We start from the raw sequence: 23,127 nt of genomic DNA on the forward strand, positions 1-23,127 counted from the left end.
CCTATGATCACCCCCTTGACTACTAATCTGCTTATGACACTTTGAGCAGCAATCCCAGCATGTCCCAAAACAGACTGAAGTGTGATTCAGAGGAACAAAGCTGTGTCATCTGAGGTATTCTCAGTTTGTGGTGTCTGTTACATGCAGATAATTCTGTTCTGAGTAGGAAGATGGTTGGAAAATAATTTGATCATTTGACAATATTTTAATTGTGCTTTAAATGACATTCTGGAGGAGATTTAGGAATTTTAAAAAGGGATGTAGAGCAAAGAGATTGATAGTACAATGCAGATTATGAGAGAAATCTATTATGATATAGAAAAATGCAACTCCTGCTGTGAAATGTAAGGCTATTACTCTAATACTTCTCTACTCAGGGATAAGCAGTGGCCCACACACAAGTATTGTACTTACCATGTTTTTTTAATAGTTGAATTGTGTTCAAAGGGTTTTTCAGTATTATGGTATTGATGACCTATCCTCTTGATAGGTCATGAATATCAGATTGATAAGGGCCCAACACCCAGCACACCCACCAATCAGATGTTTTCCAGGGCTGCAGTGCAGAAGAAGGACAACATTGTTTGTCCACTGCCCTCCATACACTGAAATGGCAGAGAGCTATAGTACCATTTGGGCCAATGCAGAGAGGATAGCCTCTCCTGGCGCTCCACAGCTCCTTCACATCATCTGATCATTGGGGGTGTTGAACCCCCACTAATCTAATATTGATGACCTATTTTAAGGATAGATCATTATTAACCCTTGTTGCTGCTGGGTCCGGTTATAGGAAACTGCCATACACCCCCCCAAATGTGCAGGACGTAACCTTTCGCCCTGTGTCATTAAGAGGTTAATATTATAGTAGTGGACAACCCCTTACAGAAACTTAAAAACCATATGACCTTAGATACTCATCTACTAAGGTACCAGATGTAAAGTGACAAACCACACAGGGAGAGCTGTTATGATACAGTGAATTTGGAAGCAAATAAAATAAAATTTACACAGGGGCATACATAGAACTAATGGGGCCTGATAGCAAAACTCAGGATTGGGTCCACCAGTATCTCAAAATCTGTTAGAAAGATAGACCCTGGCACACAAATTGTAATATGTCAACATTTTAGTACTATACTTTCAATATAGTTTGATTTGACATCAATACATAATGAGAATGCATACACTCCCAGTCAAACGTTTTAGAACACCTCAATTTTTCCAGTTATCTTTAACATTAACATAGTTCAAGTTCAGCAAATAAAGTGTAATGGTTCAAAGTTTCAAAAGTAAGTTAAAAACATAAAAATATTATCAGCTACGCAAGAATATTCTGAATCAAGGATGCTCTGCAGTACAAAAAGCAAATTATGGTTTAAAATTGGATGCAGACTATTCCTATAGGTGTCTCCATTTTTGTAGATTACTTTCAAACCCTCTGTTTCTATATAACCAGTCTTGGAACAAACTGCTTTACAACACCCTCTATGGCAGGAGTTGGACAGTTTTGCTCTTTAGGACAGAGCACATTGCTATCATAATGGCAAGAAAAAGGCAATTAATCATAGAAGACAGACAGACATTTATAATCCTTAGGAGATTAGGTCTGTCCTACTGAGAAATTGCTAAGAAAGCCAAGGTGGCAGTCAGTATAGTTTCCTATACCATCAAAAGCAACTTGCAAACTAAAGAAAATTCTTAAGCTCAGTCAGACCTGCATTTTTTTCCCAAATGATGTCATTTGATGGCTGTGATTGGTTAACCTAGTGCCGGCTTCTAATTGCCTGACGCTGGCACTGACTAGGCAATTAGAGCATTATTTTTGCTGGAGGTGGGGAATTCAAGCCCTGCTTCCAGAAAAAAATGCTCTGCCGGCATGGAGGACATCACGGCAGCCTGCAGGAGTGACGGGGACCTGCAAGCGCACCGGAATGCCGGTGGTAGGTGAGTATTGGTGTTTGGTTTTTTAGGTGTAGTGTATTTAGTGTAGTTAGGGGTAGAGATGAGCGAGCACCAAAATGCTCGGGTGCTCGTTATTCGGGACGAACTTTTCGCGATGCTCGAGGGTTCGTTTCGAGTAACGAACCCCATTAAAGTCAATGGGCGACCCGAGCATTTTTGTATTTCGCCGATGCTCGCTAAGGTTTCCTTGTGTGAAAATCTGGGCAATTCAAGAAAGTGATGGGAACGACACAGCAACGGATAGGGCAGGCGAGGGGCTACATGTTGGGCTGCATCTCAAGTTCACAGGTCCCACTATTAAGCCACAATAGCGGCAAGAGTGGGCCCCCCCCCCCCTCCCAAAAACTTTTACTTCTGAAAAGCCCTCATTAGCATGGCATACCTTAGCTAAGCACCACACTACCTCCAACAAAGCACAATCACTGCCTGCATGACACTCCACTGCCACTTCTCCTGTGTTACATGCTGCCCAACCGCCCCCCCTCCCCCCCACAGCGCACACCAAAGTGTCCCTGCGCAGCCTTCAGCTGCCTTAATGCCTCACCACCCTCATGTCTATTTAGAAGTGCGTCTGCCATGAGGAGGAACCGCAGGCACACACTGCAGAGGTTGGCACGGCTAGGCAGCGACCCTCTTTAAAAGGGGCGGGGCGATAGCCCACAATGCTGTACAGAAGCAATGAGAAATAGAATCCTGTGCCACCGCCATCAGGAGCTGCACACGTGGGCATAGCAATGGGGAACCTATGTGTCACACACTATTCATTCTGTCAAGGTGTCTCTGCATTCCCCAGTCAGACCGGGCTTTTTAATTCATAGACACAGGCAGGTACAACTCCCTATTGTGAAGTCCCTGTCGACCGACAGCGTGGGTGGCTTCCTGGAACCCACCGGCGGTACATAAAAATATCCCATTGCAGTGCCCAACACAGCTGAGGTAGTAATGTCGTGCTTAATGCAGGTGGGCTTCGGCCCACACTGCATGCCCCAGTCTGACTGGGGTTCTTTACAAGTGGAAACAGATGCATTTATAATTCCCTGTGGACCCACAGCATGGGTGGGTGCCAGGAAGCCACCGGCGGTACATAGAAATATCCCATTGCATTGCCCAACACAGCTGAGGTAGTAATGTCGTGCTTAATGCAGGTGGGCTTCGGCCCACACTGCATGCCCCAGTCAGACTGGGGTTCTTTAGAAGTGGACACATGTAGGTTAAACTCCCTGTGGACCCACAGCATGGGTGGGTGCCAGGAAGCCACCGGCGGTACATAGAAATATCCCATTGCATTGCCCAACACAGCTGAGGTAGTAATGTCGTGCTTAATGCAGGTGGGCTTCGGCCCACACTGCATGCCCCAGTCTGACTGGGGTTCTTTACAAGTGGAAACAGATGCATTTATAATTCCCTGTGGACCCACAGCATGGGTGGGTGCCAGGAAGCCACCGGCGGTACATAGAAATATCCCATTGCATTGCCCAACACAGCTGAGGTAGTAATGTCGTGCTTAATGCAGGTGGGCTTCGGCCCACACTGCATGCCCCAGTCAGACTGGGGTTCTTTACAAGTGGACAGATGTAGGTTAAACTCCGTGTGCACCTACAGCATGGGTGGCTCCCTGGAACCCACCGGCGATACACAAAAATATCCCATTGCATTGCCCAACACAGCGGATGTAACGTCAGCTGTAATGCAGGTGGGCTAAAAATTCATTTGATTACACTGTAGGCGAGGGCCCACAAAAATTGCTGTATCAACAGTACTAATGTACATCCAAAAAATTGGCCATGGTCAACCAAGAGGGCAGGTGAAACCCATTAATCGCTTTGGTTAATGTGGCTTAAGTGGTAACTAGGCCTGGAGGCAGCCCAGTTTAACGAAAAATTGGTTCAAGTTAAAGTTTCAACGCTTTTAAGAGCATTGAAACATATAAAAATTGTTTAGAAAAATTAGATGAGTGAGCCTTGTGGCCCTAAGAAAAATTGTCCGTTCAGCGTGATTACGTGAGGTTTCAGGAGGAGGAGCAGGAGGAGGAGGAGGAATATTAGACACAGATTGATGAAGCAGAAATGTCCCCGTTTTGGATGGTGAGAGAGAACGTAGCTTCCATCTGCGGGTGCACCCTACGTATTGCTTACGTATTGCTGCTGTCCGCTGGTGGAGAAGAGAAGTCTGGGGAAATCCAGGCTTTGTTCATCTTGATGAGTGTAAGCCTGTCGGCACTGTCGGTTGACAGGTGGGTACGCTTATCCGTGATGATTCCCCCAGCCACACTAAACACACTCTCTGACAAGACGCTAGCCGCAGGACAAGCAAGCACCTCCAGGGCATACAGCGCGAGTTCAGGCCACGTGTCCAGCTTCGACACCCAGTAGTTGTAGGGGGCAGAGGCGTCACGGAGGACGGTCGTGCGATCGGCTACGTACTCCCTCACCATCCTTTTACAGTGCTCCCGCCGACTCAGCCTTGACTGGGGAGCGGTGACACAGTCTTGCTGGGAAGCCATAAAGCTGGCAAAGGCCTTGGAGAATGTTCCCCTGCCTGCGCTGTACATGCTGCCTGATCTCTGCGCCTCCCCTGCTACCTGGCCCTCGGAACTGCGCCTTCTGCCACTAGCGCTGTCGGATGGGAAGTTTACCATCAGTTTGTCCACCAGCGCCCTGTGGTATAGCATCATTCTCGAACCCCTTTCCTCTTCGGGAATGAGAGTGCAAAGGCTCTCCTTATACCGTGGATCGAGCAGTGTGTACACCCAGTAATCCGTAGTGGCCAGAATGCGTGTAACGCGAGGGTCACGAGAAAGGCATCCTAACATGAAGTCAGCCATGTGTGCCAGGGTACCTGTACGCAACACATGGCTGTCCTCACTAGGAAGATCACTTTCAGGATCCTCCTCCTCCTCCTCTTCCTCCTCCTCAGGCCATACACGCTGAAAGGATGACAGCCCAGCAGCATGTGTACCCTCACCAGTGGGCCAAGCTGTCTCTTCCCCCTCCTCCTCATCCTCCTCATGCTCCTCCTCCTCCTCCTCCTCAACGCGCTGAGATATAGACAGGCGGGTGCTGTGACTATCCAGCGACATACAGTCTTCTCTCGGCTCTGTTTCCGAGCGCAAAGCGTCTGCCTTTATGCTTTGCAGGGAACTTCTCAAGATGCATAGCAGAGGAATGGTGACGCTAATGATTGCAGTATCGCCGCTCACCACCTGGGTAGACTCCTCAAATTTTCCAAGGACCTGGCAGATGGCTGCCAAGCAGGGCCACTCTTCTGTAAATAATTGAGGAGGCTGACTCCCACTGCGCCGCGCAAGTTGGAGTTGGTATTCCACTATAGCTCTACGCTGCTCATAGAGTCTGGCCAACATGTGGAGCGTAGAGTTCCACTGTGTGGGCACATCGCACAGCAGTCGGTGCACTGGCAGATTAAACCTATGTTGCAGTGTCCGCAGGGTGGCAGCGTGCGTGTGGGATTTGCGGAAATGTGCGCAGAGCTGGCGCACCTTTCCGAGCAGGTATGACAAGTGGGGGTAGCTTTTCAGAAAGCGCTGAACCACCAAATTAAAGACATGGGCCAGGCATGGCACGTGCGTGAGGCTGCCGAGCTGCAGAGCCGCCACCAGCTTACGGCCGTTGTCACACACGACCATGCCCGGTTGGAGGCTCAGCGGCGCAAGCCAGTGGTCGGTCTGCTCTGTCAGACCCTGCAGCAGTTCGTGGGCCGTGTGCCTCTTCTCTCCTAAGCTGAGTAGTTTCAGCACGGCCTGCTGACGCTTGCCCACCGCTGTGCTGCCACGCCGCGTGACACCGACTGCTGGCGACGTGCTGCTGACACATCTTGATTGCGAGACAGAGGTTGCGTTGGAGGAGGAGGAGGAGGAAGGTGCTTTAGTGGAGGAAGCATACACCGCCGCAGATACCACCACCGAGCTGTGGCCCGCAATTCTGGGGGTGGGTAGGACGTGAGCGGTCCCAGGCTCTGACTCTGTCCCAGCCTCCACTAAATTCACCCAATGTGCCGTCAGGGAGATATAGTGGCCCTGCCCGCCTGTGCTTGTCCACGTGTCCGTTGTTAAGTGGACCTTGGGAGTAACCGCGTTGGTGAGGGCGCGTACAATGTTGCGGGAGACGTGGTCGTGCAGGGCTGGGACGGCACATCGGGAAAAGTAGTGGCGACTGGGAACCGAGTAGCGCGGGGCAGCCGCCACCATCATGCTTTTGAAAGCCTCCGTTTCCACAAGCCTATACGGCAGCATCTCTAGGCTGATCAATTTTGCAATGTGCACGTTTAACGCTTGAGCGTGCGGGTGCGTGGCGTCGTACTTGCGCTTGCGCTCAAACTGTGGCACTAGCGACGTCTGGACGCTGCGCTGAGAGACATTGCTGAATGGGGCCGAGGACAGCGGAGGTGAGGGTGTGGGTGCAGGCCAGGAGACGGTAGTGCCTGTGTCCTCAGAGGGAGGTTGGATCTCAGTGGCAGGTTGGGGCACAGGGGGAGAGGCAGTGGTGCAAAAATTAGCCCAAGCCTGCAGGCCAAATATAATTTTTTCGCTTTTTTGCAAAGGGAAGGCCCCACTGCGTATATTCAATGAACAATAACTTTTAGAACTGTAGTGTGGCCCTGAAAAAGTGACACACAACTTTAGTGTAGCAGAGTTATTAACTCTAGCAGAGCAGGTATTTGCCAGTCAGGAAAGACAATGGCGCAAGCCTGCAGTAAACCGTAGCTGGTTGCGTCTGATTTTTGTACGTTGTCCACGCAGCACACACGTACACGGAGACCTTAGGACTGACACAGGCAGGCCAAATATAATTTCTTTTCCTTTTTTGCAAAGGGAAGGACCCACTGCGTATATTCAATGAACAATAACTTTTAGAACTGTAGTGTGGCCCTGAAAAAGTGACACACAACTTTAGTGTAGCAGAGTTATTAACTCTAGCAGAGCAGGTATTTGCCAGTCAGGAAAGACAATGGCGCAAGCCTGCAGTAAACCGTAGCTGGTTGCGTCTGATTTTTGTACGTTGTCCACGCAGCACACACGTACACGGAGACCTTAGGACTGACACAGGCAGGCCAAATATAATTTCTTTTCCTTTTTTGCAAAGGGAAGGACCCACTGCGTATATTCAATGAACAATAACTGTGTTGTGGCCCTGCCTACACAATTCTGTCCCTGTAGTATCAATGTAGGGTGCAATGCTCTGCACAGACGATTTTTAGAAAAAAAAAATAGGCAACACTGCTAACAGCAGCCAGCACAGTACTGCACACGCTTAAATTTGGCCCTAGAAAGGACCGTTGAGGTTCTTGAAGGCTACACTCACTCCTAACACTCTCCCTGCCTATGCACCACTTCTGTCCCTAATGCCGGGTGCAATGCTCCGCACTGCCGATTTTGAGAAAAAAAAAAAAAACCACTGCTAGCAGCAGCCTGCACACAGGTAGATGTGGCCCTAAGAAGGACCTTTGGGGTTCTTGAAGCCTACACTGACTCCTAACGCTCTCCCCACAGCAGCACCAGCAGGATAGTACTTTCCCTCAGCTAACTCACAAGGCATGTGTGGCGAGCCGCGGGAGGGGCCGACTTTTATACTCGGGTGACATCTGATCTTCCCAGCCACTCACTGCAGGGGGGTGGTATAGGGCTTGAACGTCACAGGGGGAAGTTGTAATGCCTTCCCTGTCTTTCAATTGGCCAGAAAAGCGCGCTAACGTCTCAGAGAGGAAACTGAAAGTAACCAGAACACCGCGTGGTGCTCGTTACGAGTAACGAGCATCCCGAACACCCTAATATTCGCACGAATATCAAGCTCGGACGAGTACGTTCGCTCATCTCTAGTTAGGGGTTATTTTTGTGCAAATTCTTTTCCAGAATTTTGGGTGGGAAGTAGGGGGTGCATCTTATGGTATATGGGTTGGGGGCAACTATTACTACTGAGGGGGTTACTACTATTGCTGAGGGGGGGGGGGTTACTACTATTGCTAAGGGATGTCAATATTGCTAAGGGGGGGTTACTATTATTGTGGGGTTAATATTATTACTGAGGGGGCTTAATAATATTACTGAGGGGGTGTTAATATTATTGTGAGGTTAATATTACTGTGGGGGTCGCTATTTCAACTGGGGCCACTGTGTCAAGTGATGCAGCAGCCAGCGAGGCTGCCATCACTAGAGGCCACCGGGTGCCCGGAGGTCAAATAATATGCCGTAATAAGCCACGCCCCAAGCCATGCCCTTTTTTTACCATGGCTGGTATTTGTTCGTGACATAGGTAGCAATCCTATGCATGTCACATGTAGCTCTGTGGTGTGCACAAAAGATAGGTCCTAACTATAGATGAGCGAGTAAATTCGCTAAAGGCAATTGCTCGAGCGAGCATTGCCTTTAGCGAGTATCTCCCCCGCCCAAGACTGCAGGTTCGGGTGCCGGCAGCGGGCACGGAGCTGCGGGGGAGAGCGGGGCGGAACGGAGGGGAGATCTATCTCTCCCCCTGCTCCCTCCTGCTGACAGCCGCTACTCACCGCTCCCCCGCGCCGGCACCCAAACCTGCAGTCTCGAGCGGGGGAGATACTCGCTAAAGGCAATGCTCGCTCGAGCAATTGCCTTTAGCGAGTATACTCGCTCATCTCTAGTCCTAACCTATCTTTGGTGCATTGAGCAGGAGTTTCCATTGACTCCTATGGGAGCAGGAGTTTATGAAAACTCCTGTGCAGGAAAAGAAGATTCCCCACTGCTTAAAGCGGGACATTTCAAACCTGCTGCCCAGAAGCACATTTTAAATGCCCCATCAAAGGTCCTCCTAATCCCTGCGGGGACTAACAGGAGTTTACAGTGTGCTTCTGGGCAGCATGTTTTAAATGTCTTGCTCTAACTAGTGGGGTATTCCTCCAGCCCCACTGCTGGGCAATTCCCCAGCTGCGGGGCGCAGTAGGCGACTCCTTCCACTTCTCTCCCCAAGGATTTTCCATACAGCAGGGACAGAGAGGGAGTGGAGTTACAGGGCTTTCCTAGAGGGCTTCCACGAGAGTGGGGGGAATGGGTGGGGCTAGAGGGAACTGCCGTCTAGCAATGCCCCTGTAGCCACGCCCCCTCTATATTTGCTATAGGGTATCTCTGTGAGAAGCCCTATATCTCCACTCACTCTTTCTAGCCCCACCCATTTTATATGAGCTATGAGGATATCCTTGGGGGGGTCCCAAGAGCAACGAGAGAGAAAACGGGACTATGGATTAATCCCCCATAGCAGAGAGAGAGCAGAACTATGGGGAATTTCCCCATAGCAAGGGGGATTAATCCATATTCCTGTTCTCTCTCTCCCTGCTATGGTGAAATCCAGAAGCCCTATAGGGCTTCTTTTCTCTCTCTCCTCCTGGAGCAGCTGCACTTTTTAAAGCGCAACTGCTCCAGTGAATGTGCGATATTCATGCTTGTGAAGCTCGAGTCTTCTGCGCATGAAACATTGCCTGGTCACACGTTTTTTACACATGCAGGCAGCATTTTTCTTTGCATGGCTATTTGTGTGTAAAAAAAAATGCTCGTGTGACAGAGACCTTAGGGTGTAAAGGCATAGAAGGGGCGTCAACAAGGGTATTAGGGCACAGAGAGTGCCACTATTAGAATGTATAATTAGTAATGCAGCAGAAGTGTCTCAAAAGACCCCTGTCAGGCGCCATGAAGAGCAGTAGGGATGGGGGCTGAAGCTGAACTTTTTGCACCAGGGCCCATGGGCTATAAGCTATGTGCCTGCACTAGGGTGGCCCAAAAAAACTCAACCTTAAACTACAAAGCAATACACCCTGTAATTTTTTCCTTTTAACAAACCTTTATTTGGAGTAGTTTCAGGTTCTTATGTCTACGACAAGGTTGTGCTCAAAGACCTTCTAGCCCCACCCCCTCTATATTTACTATGGGGATTCTCTGTGAGAAGCCCTATATCCCCACCCACTCTCTCTAGCCCCACCCACTTTATATGAGCTATGGGGATATCCCTAGGGGGTCCCCAGAGAAGGGAGAGAGAGAACGGGACTATGGATTAATCCCCCATAGCAGGGAGAGAGAGAGTGGAGCTATGGGGGATTTCCCCATAGCAGGGATAGGCAACTATTAGAATTTGAGGGTGCAGAAGGAGCAGTATTAGAATATGGTAGGACACTGATTGAGGCATTTAAATTCCACTGTCAATATTAATAGTGGTATTTAAAGAGTTAACAGGCTCAATCAGTGTGGCATCCTGATTGCGGCTGCTACAGGCTGGTGTCAGCTGTCAAAGGCAGCTGACGCCTGCTGTGTATGGTGCGGGATCAGCTTCTGTACACAACCCTCGCACTCAGAGAGCATACTTGTATGCCCTTTAGGCTTTAGTTGTTAATCTTTCAAAACTCTAGCAATGTTTGTCTCAGCTAGTGCTGCATCAGTGTGCCACGTAGGGTGCATACATATGTTGCGTATTTTGGTGCAGATCTACTCCACAATTTGCAGCATATATGTTGCACTGTGGATTTTGATGTGGATTTGCATGAAAAACTGAATCTAAATGCACCCGTTTTAATATGGATTTTTAATGCATATGTTGTTATGTATTCGCAGCAGATTTCACCCAATTTCACTCAATTGAAGGGATGAAGTCTCTTGTGGATCTGCATCAAAATCTGCATCTATTGTGGAGATTTTGGTGCAGATTTTCCACTGCGGACAATCCACACTAGTTATGTTACATGTAAACATATGCTTAAGAGACCCAGTAATGCAGCAGAAGTATTTCAAAAGACCCCTGCCAGGGGCCATGAAGAGCAGTAGGGATGGGGGCTGAAGCTGAACTTTTTGCACCTGGGCCCATGGGCTATAAGCTATGCGCCTGCACTAGGGTGGCCCAAAAAACTCAACTTTCAACTACAAAGCAATACACCCTGTATTTTTTTCCTTTTAAAAAACCTTTATTTGGGGCAGTTTCAGGTTCTTATGTCTACAACAAGGTTGTGCTCAGACCATGAATTTTCAGACTTTCACAGAAAATTGTCTTCTTTTCAGGTACGTCTCTTATTATGCATATTTGCTTAACCTATCGGTTATATTTATTTTATTTCAGGACTTATTCCATTCAGTATGGCATCAACACGCCAAAGTAGGGAAATCTAGGGAAATCATATATTTAGAGGTATTTTTGGTCGGAACAGCAAAAATGTGTAGATTGTCAGGACAAATATTATTAGTACATGACAAATGCCATTGTCAATACTTAATATTTCAAAGTATAGTGGTTGTTTTGCAAAAGCAAATTGTTAATATTAATGCTGTATCTTGTGTAATTAGAAATCCATGTAAGTGACATGAATATACATCAGTTTTGAGCACCATCTTGCAGTTGGAATTTAAAGCTAAAACTTTACCCCAGCAGTACTATTAGCAGATGTAACTAATTGGGAAGGTATCTTGCTGCATAGCTGGCGCTTTATTTTTTGCCATATCTCTTGTTGCGGCGTTGCTGGGATTGCTGCCTGGCTGATAAGTCTGGTGCTGGTTTTGGAGACATTTCTAGATCTTCTGTCAAAGTGAGTGTGGTATTAGGTGTGACATGCTTAGTTGCACCTGTGGGTAATTATCAGGGCAGTCAGAGCCTGGTCTTGGATAGCTCAGTTACTTGCTGCATCTCAATCTAAGTACTGTGTTCGTTTTCATGTCTAGTTTTGGTTTTATTGTGTTATTTCCTTTTCCCACATAGGGTCAACTAGGGGCCGAGGTACACGATCAGGGCCGTCCTTATCAGGACGATCACCCTGCTTTCAGGGAGAGTCCTTCCCTGAGTTTAGTTATAGAAGGACAGTATTTTCCATATTTTGGTTCCATTCTTCTTTTGTCATTGTTCATTTGCATTTGTGGGAGATCTGCAAGTGACAGATCCAGCGCGTCCAGGTTGGATGCAACATCTTTGTGGGCCACCCTGCCCTGCATGAATCTGTGCAGCTTTTTTGATTCAAGTCTATGAGAGTTACAAAAACAGTTGAGCAGATAGTGCCCTCCCTTATCAGTCAGTTTATGGTATATCACCTGGGCCTCAACCAAGTGCTTTGCACACGCTCAGGACAAGACACTATATATTCTGACTACAAAGCCCTACTTCATCACAAGTTTGGAACCTCGATAACAATGTTTTGTATGCCATATGATAGTATTATGAAAACACTGTAAAACACTATTACTTGGGCACTGAACAGCAGTACTAGGGTACATGCACATAGATGGGATGTCCATGTATTGACCAATGCCTGTTGCACCCGAGAGTCTCCAGTGCAACTTTTTAGTTATCCATGTGTATGTACCCTTATTCTGGCAGTGTATGCTATTTAGGAATTCTATGTCTGCATGCTGGGTGCATGGCACTGTTATTTTAAAACCTCAAAGGATCACTAGAATCTTTTAATATATTCCGGTTGTATAATTTTCAGATTCTCACCGTAGCTTGTTTCTTCTTTTCCCAGCTAGTTCCTAAAAAATAGAAATGGAGAGTCACATACAGTCTTTTAACTAAGCCATGTACAAACCTTGATCTGGCCCTGCTATGAAATAATTAGGGTGATGCCAGGACGTAATCACATTTTGATCACACATTCAGAAACACAATGCATTAGGTAAGGAAATAGAGTCTAACAAATATAGTGCATCTTTTTTAATACAACGCTGACAACTTCACAAAGTGCATCTGCTATGGAGAAACATTAATTAGACATGTGCGTTGTTTTGACTAGATATTGATAGATGTTGATGTAGACTGACTGTTCAAGTGTTCTTGTGCAGATGAGAAGTAATGAAACATGGACAGAACTGTGACTGGTTTAATGGAAGTGTTTCTCAAAGTTCACTTCATGCAGTAATTGAAATCTCCTATGTAAAACTTTGGCATAAAAGATAATTGATAATAAATGTAGAAGTAATAATTGATGGTTTAAAGCAAGCTATGTTGTTATGAAGATGGCCCCACCTTATAGTTATACAGGCAGCTGATGAAAATGATCTATAGCAAATGCCTAATCGTCAAGGCCCACGGCCCAAATCTGGCCCACTATGTAATTTTACGTGGGCATCGATGAGGTCCGGATACAGAAGGACTGGCTCTGCACTTTACCTGAAGGTCACAACCAGTGCTTAGCAGACGGAATGATGCAAGCACAGGGAACTGGTGCCATCTTGGATTCTTAGTTCCGGTACACACCTACATACTGCTTTGTTTAACAACTTACAGGTGGTGGTACAGCTCTGACAGACCTACCCAGTGCAGAGGATTTGGAATGGTTTGAAATAGAGGGGGGAAGCTCATGGGCAGCTGGTGCAGACTGACTACTGTGTGCCTGCAACTGGGAAGAAGAGGAGGTAGTGGTACTTGAGGCATGCTGTGTCATCTACTCTATGACCTGTTTGCATGCTGCAGATGTAACGCATGGGCAGATCCACTTCTAAGGAATAGCAGTGGGCCTGTCTCACCTCCTGTAGAATGTAAAGCTGTTGTTTCAGTGCAAGTCACTTGGAACGTCAACTTGACCCATCCTCTACCACCTTTGCCACCACCACTACCAGACGCATTCCACTTTCTTATTGCTTCCTCTTTATTTATTTGTTTTTAGAGTTTATTTTGTTTACTTTTTAGTGCAGTTTTATGTAAATTATTAGCTTTGTAGTTTGCAGAAAGCCACAGACAGCTGTGTAATGCCTGCAGATACTTCGTAGTGGCCAGACTGGCAACTTTAAACAGCATCCGAGGCCACTAACACACACTGTGTGTACTTACTGTTTCCCTGTTTGGGTTTCCTTTTCTTTTATATTACCACAAAAAAGGAAATAGGTCACAGAGTATAGTTTGTATCTTTTGTGAGCTCTCCCTGTTTAGCGCAGCATAATTGAATTTTCCTCTCCCCACTGCTTGCTGCGCAAGGCCTGTAAATAATTTGGAGTGGCAAACTCATGATTGAACAATGTCTGAGGCTACTGACCCATACCGTATGTATTTGCTCTTTCCCTGTTTGGTTTCCATTTTTTCATATTAGCACAAAACACCACTGACAACTAAATAAGCTGCAATCCCAGGACACCACAATATGTGACTCTAAAAGGCCACACAGTAAAGCTTGTATATTTGTTCACTGTCCCTGTCTGGCACAGCAAAATTGAATTCCCCTTACCCAACTACTCGCTGCATAAGGTCTGCAGATAATTTGCAGTATCCATACTGACAACTTTGAACAATGTCTGAGGCCACAAACAGAGAACGGCAATATTCTCCACACCAAAGAGTAAATTGTTTGTCTGCATTGCTGTTATATATGTTGCTCATCATGATCAGCTGGACAATAAAATTGATCCAATTTTTAGCAGAGTGTGTGTGTGTGTCGGTTACTAGCACTCTTGCTTTTAACTCCTGAAATCCTAGGTTCAAATACCATCAAAGATATGGACTTTGAAAAACACCATTGAGATGTTACCCCTGGTCAGATTTGAACGTACAACTCCAGTAGTGCTAATAACTGAACCATCCACTTGTTTGTGGATCTCCAGAGGAGGAGGAGAAGAATAACAACAAGAATAAACGCATAGAGAACTTAAAAGAATATCCAGATTTTGCCCTTGTCATATTTTAACCTACAACTCCAGCATTGCAAAGCAGCAGTGCAGACGACTGTGCCACCACACTTCATCCTGCTTTTCCAAAGATGGAGAAGAATAAGAAACACAAAGAGAACATACAAACTCCATGTAGATGTTTCCATAATCAGCTGTAAACCTAGAACTCCAGAGAACTCTAGCACCACAAGGCAATAGTTTTAGCCACTGAGCCACCAAGTTCTTTCCTTCCTCCTGCTCCTGCTTTTTCTTTTCTGGAGGAGGCAAAGGAGAAAAGAAAAAGAATAAGGAAATATAAGAGAAAATTTTTATCTCCTCTTCCCTTTCTCCTTTTTCCTTCTTCTTCTACTTCTTCCTCTATTACTCCTTCTCCTTATACATCTCTTTCATTTTCTTCTTTTTCACCTGCTCCACCAGATAAGGAGGAATATGAAAAAGGAAGAAGCCAAATGGAGAACAAGAAGGAAGAACAAGCATGGTGGCTGAGTCATTTGCACTGTTGCTGTGATGGAGTTCTAGGTTCAAATCTGTCCAAAGGCAACATTTGTAGTTTTATGGTGTTTTGTGTTCTCTTTGAGCTTATTCCCCCGTTCTTCTTTTCCTCTGAAGCAAAAAGCACAATTGTGGTGACTCAGTTGTTAGCACTGCTGCTATGCAGTGCTGTAGTTGTCCAAATCTGGCCAAAGGCAACATCTGGATGATTTTTTTATGTTCTCCATGTGTTTAGGCCTCTCCTGTCCTGGGGCCAATTTTTTGGCGAGAATCCGGATGCGGGGAACGCAGTGAACGCTTTCCATAGTAAGTCTGTCCACGAGCAGAGAATCATAGCGATTCTCCGCACCAGGGATTTAAATCATAGCATGCTGCGAATTGCCGCGATTCTCTGCGGTGAGCCTATCTGTTAGATTAGCTCAGCACGGAGAGCCGTCAGCTCTCCCCTGCTCCCCGGCGGTGGCTCCCGCGACAGAGATCTACCGCAGGATATCGCTACGCCCATGAACAGGAGCCCTTGTTCTTGTTGCGGTTCTTCTCATCCAGAGCTGAATAGGCAAGAGTGGTGGCTCAGTTGTTAGCACTGCTGCTTTACAGTGCTGGAGCTATAGGTTGAAATCGGGATAGTGTTTTTTCAAAATCCATGCAGATGTTATTCTTGGTGGGAAGTGAATCAAGGACTGCAACAGTGAAAGGCAACTGAGCCATATTCATAAAAAAAATTTCTGACCCAAATATTTCATTAATCACCCAACACTAGTTGACGGCAGTAGAAGTATACCCTCTCCAAATGCACAGACCAACAGGCATATAAACGCAGCTTCCTTCTCTGCTCTCTCCAACAGAATTCTGTGTAATCCCTTCCTCCTGCAATCAGTTTTGGCTGCCCTGACAAGGCACAATTTTTAAATTTGATAGATTTCACTTCAAGCAGCAAAGACTTTGCAATGCTTTTACTTATGGAAGTGTTTTTTCGTGACACGTTTATGTTATTGGTCAGTTTTGGTCAATACATTTTGTGTGTTTTTTTATCTTAAATTTACAGGAAAATTTGAAGAATTAGCTATTTTCAAATTTTGAATTTTTTTGCTTGTAATACAGATACACATATCATGCAAAATAGCTAATAAAAAACGGTAAATTGCGATTTTGCGCGATCGCGATTTTACCCCATAGACCCCTGCAGATAAAAAAAATGCTGCGAATTTCGCAGGGAAAAAAAAAACTCTAGTAGGTAGTCACCCTGAATCTGCAATTTTTAGGAATATCCCCAGTGTCCCCAGTGTGCACTATGACTAGAACACAGGCCTCAAAAATGAAAGAGCACCTTCTGAATTTTGGGGCCTCCCTTTTATTTGGCCAATTTATCATTTACATTATCAGAAAACCATCATTTTTTATTTTTTTAATCTACAATGCTGTGTGAGGTCTTGTTTTTTGCAAGATAGGCTGACATTTTCATTCGTACTATTTTCGCATTCAGGCAAAATTTTTGATAGCTTTTTACTGCGTTTTCAGGACATACTTCTGACTTTTTTATTTTCTGGAATCTATTGATATGTTATCCTTTTTCTGCAGGCCAATGTGGTTGTGGATATACCAAATTTGTATACATATGTATTTTTTTATGGTTTTTTTGTATTGCCATATTCAGAAACACATAACTTTTTTATTTGTGAGCTAGTCCGAGTCTGAGAAATATTGACCAAGTATGTTGTGATGGTTTAAAATAATAGGATCTGGATTAGAGTTGAGCGAGCATACTCGGCCACGCCCCTTTTTTGCCCGAGCGCCGCGATGTTCGAGTACTCGGGGGGGCGCCGTGGGTGAGTGGGGGGTTGCAGCAGGGAGTGGGGGGGAGAGAGAGGGCTCCCCCCTGTTCCCCGCTGCTACCCCCCGCTCCACCACGCCTCCCCCCGCCCCCCGAATCTTTTCACCCGAGTACGGAAGTACTCGAAAATCGCGGTGCTCGATCGAGTAATTACTCGAAACGAGTACGTTCGCTCATCTCTAATCTGGATGTACTTCCAGCCTGATTATTATACAGTATCTCTATTATGTTACTTCAGATGGGAGATTTATTTCTCATTTCCATATTTAAAATTGGGAAGATATTTTTTCCCCTAAAATAAGCACAATCGGTAACTAGCCAATAAAGTTTAATTTGCCAACATGTGGCCTAAAGGCCCATTTACATTGGACGAGTGTCGGGCAAATAATAAGAGAAAATAAGAAAAGTGATAAAATAATAGGAAAAATATCTCTGACAACACTATAGGGTGCATACAGTATGAAACATTAGCAGCTGCTTTGTGGCATGATATGTTACATCTGTCTGTACCAGTCATTTGTAACCCTAATCTTCTCTCTTTGGTCTAGTCCCCTGGTGAGTTGCATGGAGATGAGCACCAAAATGCAAAATGAAAACTTAGAGAAGAAGCAGGACAGAGCCTTCGGATGATCAAATATGTTATGGGTCCAATTCAATAGAAATGATGACGAAGAGATCCCATCCATATGTGATCCACCTAGTGGAGAGTTACAATATTGAGGAATAATAAACCCTCCATCCAAGTGATGGAGGTCAGAGAATCAATGGAAGATAAAATAAACAAACAAACTGCCCTCCAAACATAAGAATAGGGATGTACTCACTCAGGAGAGGGGAGTTTTGCACCAAGTGGAACTCCCCCCTCAAAATCCAGGATAGCCTTTAGACAATTAATCATGCGAATTCAACGCCTACTGGAATCGATTTCAGGTCCAAACACTCAACTTCACGTCCACAAAGTTCCAAAGGATGTAGAGACAAATTTAGTTACCAAAATAAAATTCTCCCCAAGAGAGTTAAATATAGCTTTACATACAATGCATTTCGGCCGGCAGATAGCCTTTTTCAAGTATGAATCAATTCACATAACCAAGTGTTTAAATAAAAACCCCAATACACATACCGTTCAGTGGATTCATGTTGATCCTCCTCAGGTATCGGGTGCCATTTTGCTGCCGTAAAGAGGGGAGGAGGAGACAAATCACATGCATCTGTCTTTACCAGTCATTTGTAACCCTAATCTTCTTTCTTTGGTCCAGTCCCCTGGTGAGTTGCATGGAGATGAGCACCAAAATGCATAATGAAAACTTAGGGGTATAATAGGGTTATTTTACCTGCTAGAGTTGCTCTTTTCAGGATGGTTAGCCCCATCGGTTGCCTACCAAAGGAACAGATGAGAAATATGCCTGATGTCCATTTCATTTGCCTCATGTCTATTCCTGTGTCCTTTTTGATGGTGTCCAGCCAATGTGTCCTTTGTCTTCCTTGTTTCCCTTTACCACTGACGATTCCAAGTAGCATCTCTTTTTCCACCAAATTCACCCTCCTTTTGCATCCAAATTTAGACAGTCTCTGTCTCGTCATCTTGCCTTCAAAGGACACCTCAGGGTTGATATGTTCCAGAACAGCTTTGTTGGTGACCCTAGCTGACTAGGGAATTCATAGACGTTTTCCCCAACACCACAACTTGGGCATACACCAAATGGAATATGATCCACATTGGAACCGGAATTGAGGAATAATGCTAGCTATCTTTATTAAACAGTATGTTGTAGAATTAGACTGAAACTACCAATTACCAGATGAAATGTCCGGATAACTAGAATTGGGAATCAATGAGGTTAGTAATGCTCTCATAATAAATGATACAGATAATGTTTTCTAAGAGATGACTGAATATGTTTATGAACATTAGTTGTTTTATCATGAAATATCTATAGAAACTTTGATTTGTACTCTGCAACCCCTCTACAGTTTTCAATTGCCTGATGTCCATTCCTGTGTCCTTCTTGATGGTGTTCAGCCAACGTATCTTTTGTCTTTCTCGTTTCTCTTTACCACTGACCATTCCAAGTAGCATCTTTTTTCCACCAAATTCACCCTTCTCATACGTCCAAAGTAAGTCATTCTCTGTCCTGTGATTTTGCCATCAAAGGGCACTTCTGGGTTGACACGGTCCAGAACAGCTTTGTTAGGGACCCTAACTGTCCAGGGAATTCGTAGATGTTTTCTCCAACACCATAGCTGGGGCATACACCAAATGGAATATAATCCAGACTTGAGAAATAATGTTAGCCATCTATATTAGGCAGTATGTTGTAGGATAAGACTGAAACTACCAATTACCAGATGAAACGTTCGGGTAACTAGAATTGTTTATCAATATGGTTAATTAATGTTCTCCTAATAAATGGTACAGAATTTTTTTTCTAAGAGTTGACTAAATATGTTTAGGAATATTAGTTATTTTGTCATGATTTATCTATAGAAACCTTGATTTCTACTCCGTAATTCCTCTCGTTTGTGTAACACTGTTCTACAGGCTGGCAGTGGTTGATTCCAAATCCTGATTTTGCCTTCATGCAGGATTATAAGTGATATCATCAGCTCGTCTTGGCATCTCGCCTCATAGGCTTGTTTTGTTTCTGTCGTTAACCGCAGCAACATTAAAAGTCTGTGCTTGCTGCGAATTTCTACAAACAAACAAACACAGAGCAAATAACTGTGCCATAAACTGGCTTCGTCGTACGTGTTCTTACTCCCAATCTCTGCATCTTCTCTGCATCATTCCCAGTCCTCTACCGGCTCCCCTATCCCCTGATGCTTGGAGTGCCATAAACTCACCCTCCCTCCCTATGCCCACAAACTGCCTTTGCACAGATGCTGGGAGCTTTCAGGAGTCGGCAGCACAATTACAAATCTCCGAGTCCCTGTGTAACTGGTAAGAAACGTGAGGAGCATGGACAAAATGAGCACTGCAGAGCTTGTCCGCCTGACAGAGTGTTCATCATCACACCTTCCACCTCTCCATTCCATTATTTGTATATAGGGAATTCCTTGTATTACTGTTCAGACAGACTGATCAAACATTAGCTAAGCAGATTTGGCTGAAATCAGCTTATTTCAGTCAAATAATTCTGTTCATACAAAAGCTCGTTTTATTTTTGCAGAAAACGGACCCTATTTTCCTCCATTGCAGATGTACTATGCATGACAGGAGCTGTTAATATTCTAGGCGACAGCCATGATTAAGTGTGATTATAGCTGTTATTAACTATGAACCTCCGATATTAGACTTGAACGTATATATCGGTATAGTAGAATCCACAGATTACAGTATTCTGCAGACATTCAGGTACATAAAAATGCAAACAGCGTTGTGTGATCATAAGAGAGAACGGGGCAAATTCAATGCTTTCCTAAACTTCGATGTCATAATAGGATGAGGCAGGAAGAAAACTGCGCCAAACCTATTACAGTAACGCATGATGTGTGATACATTTGGCACATCTGGCTAGACCTGTTACGTACTTTTCCTTTCGTTACACCTCTTGGCTGGCTTAACGTTGGGCACATTTACACGTAACGGTTATCGTTCGCACAAGCGAATGAGGAAAGGATGTCACAGTTTAGTTTAAACACTAAGATAAGTCGTTTATTTAGCCTTGATTTGCAGGATTGTTCAGTTCGCTGCACTAACGAATGAGAACGACTGAATGATTGATGTTTAAGCCAAACGATGAGCGAACGGGCCAACGATGATTTTCATGCTTGCATGAAATGAATGACTACCGTCTTTACACTGAACGATTATCAGTTATAGTCCAATGATGTTTTTGAACAATAATCGTTACGTGTACATCCATACTTTACACCACAATTATGTATTTCATAACTTAACATAGCCACATCCTTTTTTCTAGACACTTTTTCAAAACTGTCTAATGAGGCTTAAAATGTGTCTAAAACAAGAATGAACATTAGTTTCAATACTATTCAGCAACGCATGGCATGTTAAAAATATTTATGTCACGGTACAGACAGTGTATTCTAAGGCAACAAATATGTCAACTTTCTTATTTTTTTTGGTTTAATATAAAACACAATAAAAATGATTAAAAAGAAAATGTGTCTAAAACACAACAAATTTGGTGCACGGCATGTACGCCGATACATTGGCGCAATTTGAGCCAGAATTCTGGCGCACTTTGCTTAGTAAATTTTCCCCACTGCTACTATTCTAGAATTCAATCTAATTCTACTTACGAGGTTGGATTGACAAAGAAAAAAAACCTGAGTTCTGCATGATGAACTACTGTGTTAGTACCTACGTCTTACACCTTTTAAACAGTGAGAGAAAGTTGGAGGTGTATGAAACCCATTAGATTAATGATATCACAGTTTAACATTGTTTCCATTAAATAATTTCCATTCAAATTCTTTATTCATGCAGGATCACTAGACAATATTAAGAATGAAATGTAGTTTCTTATTTGGAGCAGATACTGTAGGTTGTTTAGTGTGGACAAAGAATATCAAAAACAGGTCATTTGCTTCTGGTCAAATGAAGAAGGGTGCATCCTAGTTAGTATGGATGAAAAAGACACATGTTGTTTATTAATAAGATGTAGATGAAACGAAGGAGGATCTTACAACTTTGTTTCCCTCTACTAAAGGTGCATGAGCCATGCTGACTGAAAGATGAAAATAATTCCTTCTTTACCCCAAGTGACGATCACACTGGATCAACATTCATACAAGAATTCTTGTGCTCCCTTGTCTTTTGAGGGGGGGGGGGGGGGGGATATTATGTTAAACAGCTTTTTACTATATATTTCTATTGGCCAATTATATATTTGTATAAACGTTTCATTTCCCCCTATTAGATCTCCCATTTAGACTTAAAGGGGTTGTCCAGTTGTAAACTATTGATGGCCTACCCGCAGGATGGAGAATCAGTAGTACATCAGCAGGGGTTTGCTTCTTGGGTCCCCCATGACCAGTTGTTCGCTGAGCCTGTATGCTCATGCATTGAGTTGATTTTTGCCAGGAGCAAACAGCTCTGTTCCTACTACAGTGGCCAAGCCTGGTATTGCAGGCAAAGTTTCCATTAAAATGAATAGGATTTTGGTGTGTAATGCCTAGCCTAGCCACTGCAATAGGAACAGAGCTGTCTGCTTCCTGCAGAAATAGGCGAAGTGCAGTAGCACACTGGCTCAACAAACAGCTGATCAGCAGCCAATGTACTATTAATGGCCTAATGTAATGGTAGTCCATCAATAGTTTACAAACCGTTTAATAAACTTTCCTTATACGTAATATCTAGGGATGAGCGAGTATACTTGCTAAGGCACTACTCGCTCGAGTAATGTGCCTTAGCCGAGTATCTCCCCGCTCGTCCCAAAAGATTCGGGGGCCGGCGCGGGGAGCTGCGGGGGAGAGCGGGCAGGAACGGAGGGGAGATCTCTCTCTCCCTCTCTCCCGTCCGCTCTCCCCTGCTCCCCGCCGCAACTCACCTGTCAGCTGCAGCGGCTCCCGAATCTTTAGGGACGAGCAGGGAGATGCTCGGCTAAGGCACATTACTCGAGCGAGTAGTGCCTTAGCGAGTATACTCGCTCATCCCTAGTAATATCCTGTAAGCTCTATATTAGTTTTGTTAACCTTTCTGGTGTTCCAGACCTGAACTACATATTCTAGATGAGGCTACCCTTTTACTTTGCAAAGTGGGTAATAGTATGTCCCTGCAACGTGGGTCCATGCCTTTTTTCCCCTATACAACAGTATCCAGCCGACTTTAGAAACAGCTTGAAAAATGCCAAATTTTGGCTGAAACGTAGCCTACCTATTTTAAGATGACCATGGAACAATAAAGGTTAAATTTTACTTTTTACTTCGGTTTATGCTGCCACTATTATTATTTTCTTTAGAAACAGCTGATTGACATTGATTGATTTGTGCAATCATAAAATAAATTTAGCTTACAAGGAAAATCTAAAGTTATTGTTTGTTTAAGCTTGGTAACTTTTTGGGGGGGACCATTTTGCAGCATGGCCAATAGTAATTATGATTTTGGTAGATGGTAAATGGCACAGTGTACGTATAACCTTATGTCTGTATATGTTGGTAATTATATTTTCAAATTCAGTAGAACATACCCTTAATACGTTTTTTAACTTTGTATTTTCTCAAATTTAAAAAAAGAACATCTATAAATGAGTAGATAATTTATCAACCACAG

Source organism: Eleutherodactylus coqui, chromosome 6, assembly GCF_035609145.1.
Source record: "Eleutherodactylus coqui strain aEleCoq1 chromosome 6, aEleCoq1.hap1, whole genome shotgun sequence".
Classification (NCBI taxonomy): domain Eukaryota; kingdom Metazoa; phylum Chordata; class Amphibia; order Anura; family Eleutherodactylidae; genus Eleutherodactylus; species Eleutherodactylus coqui.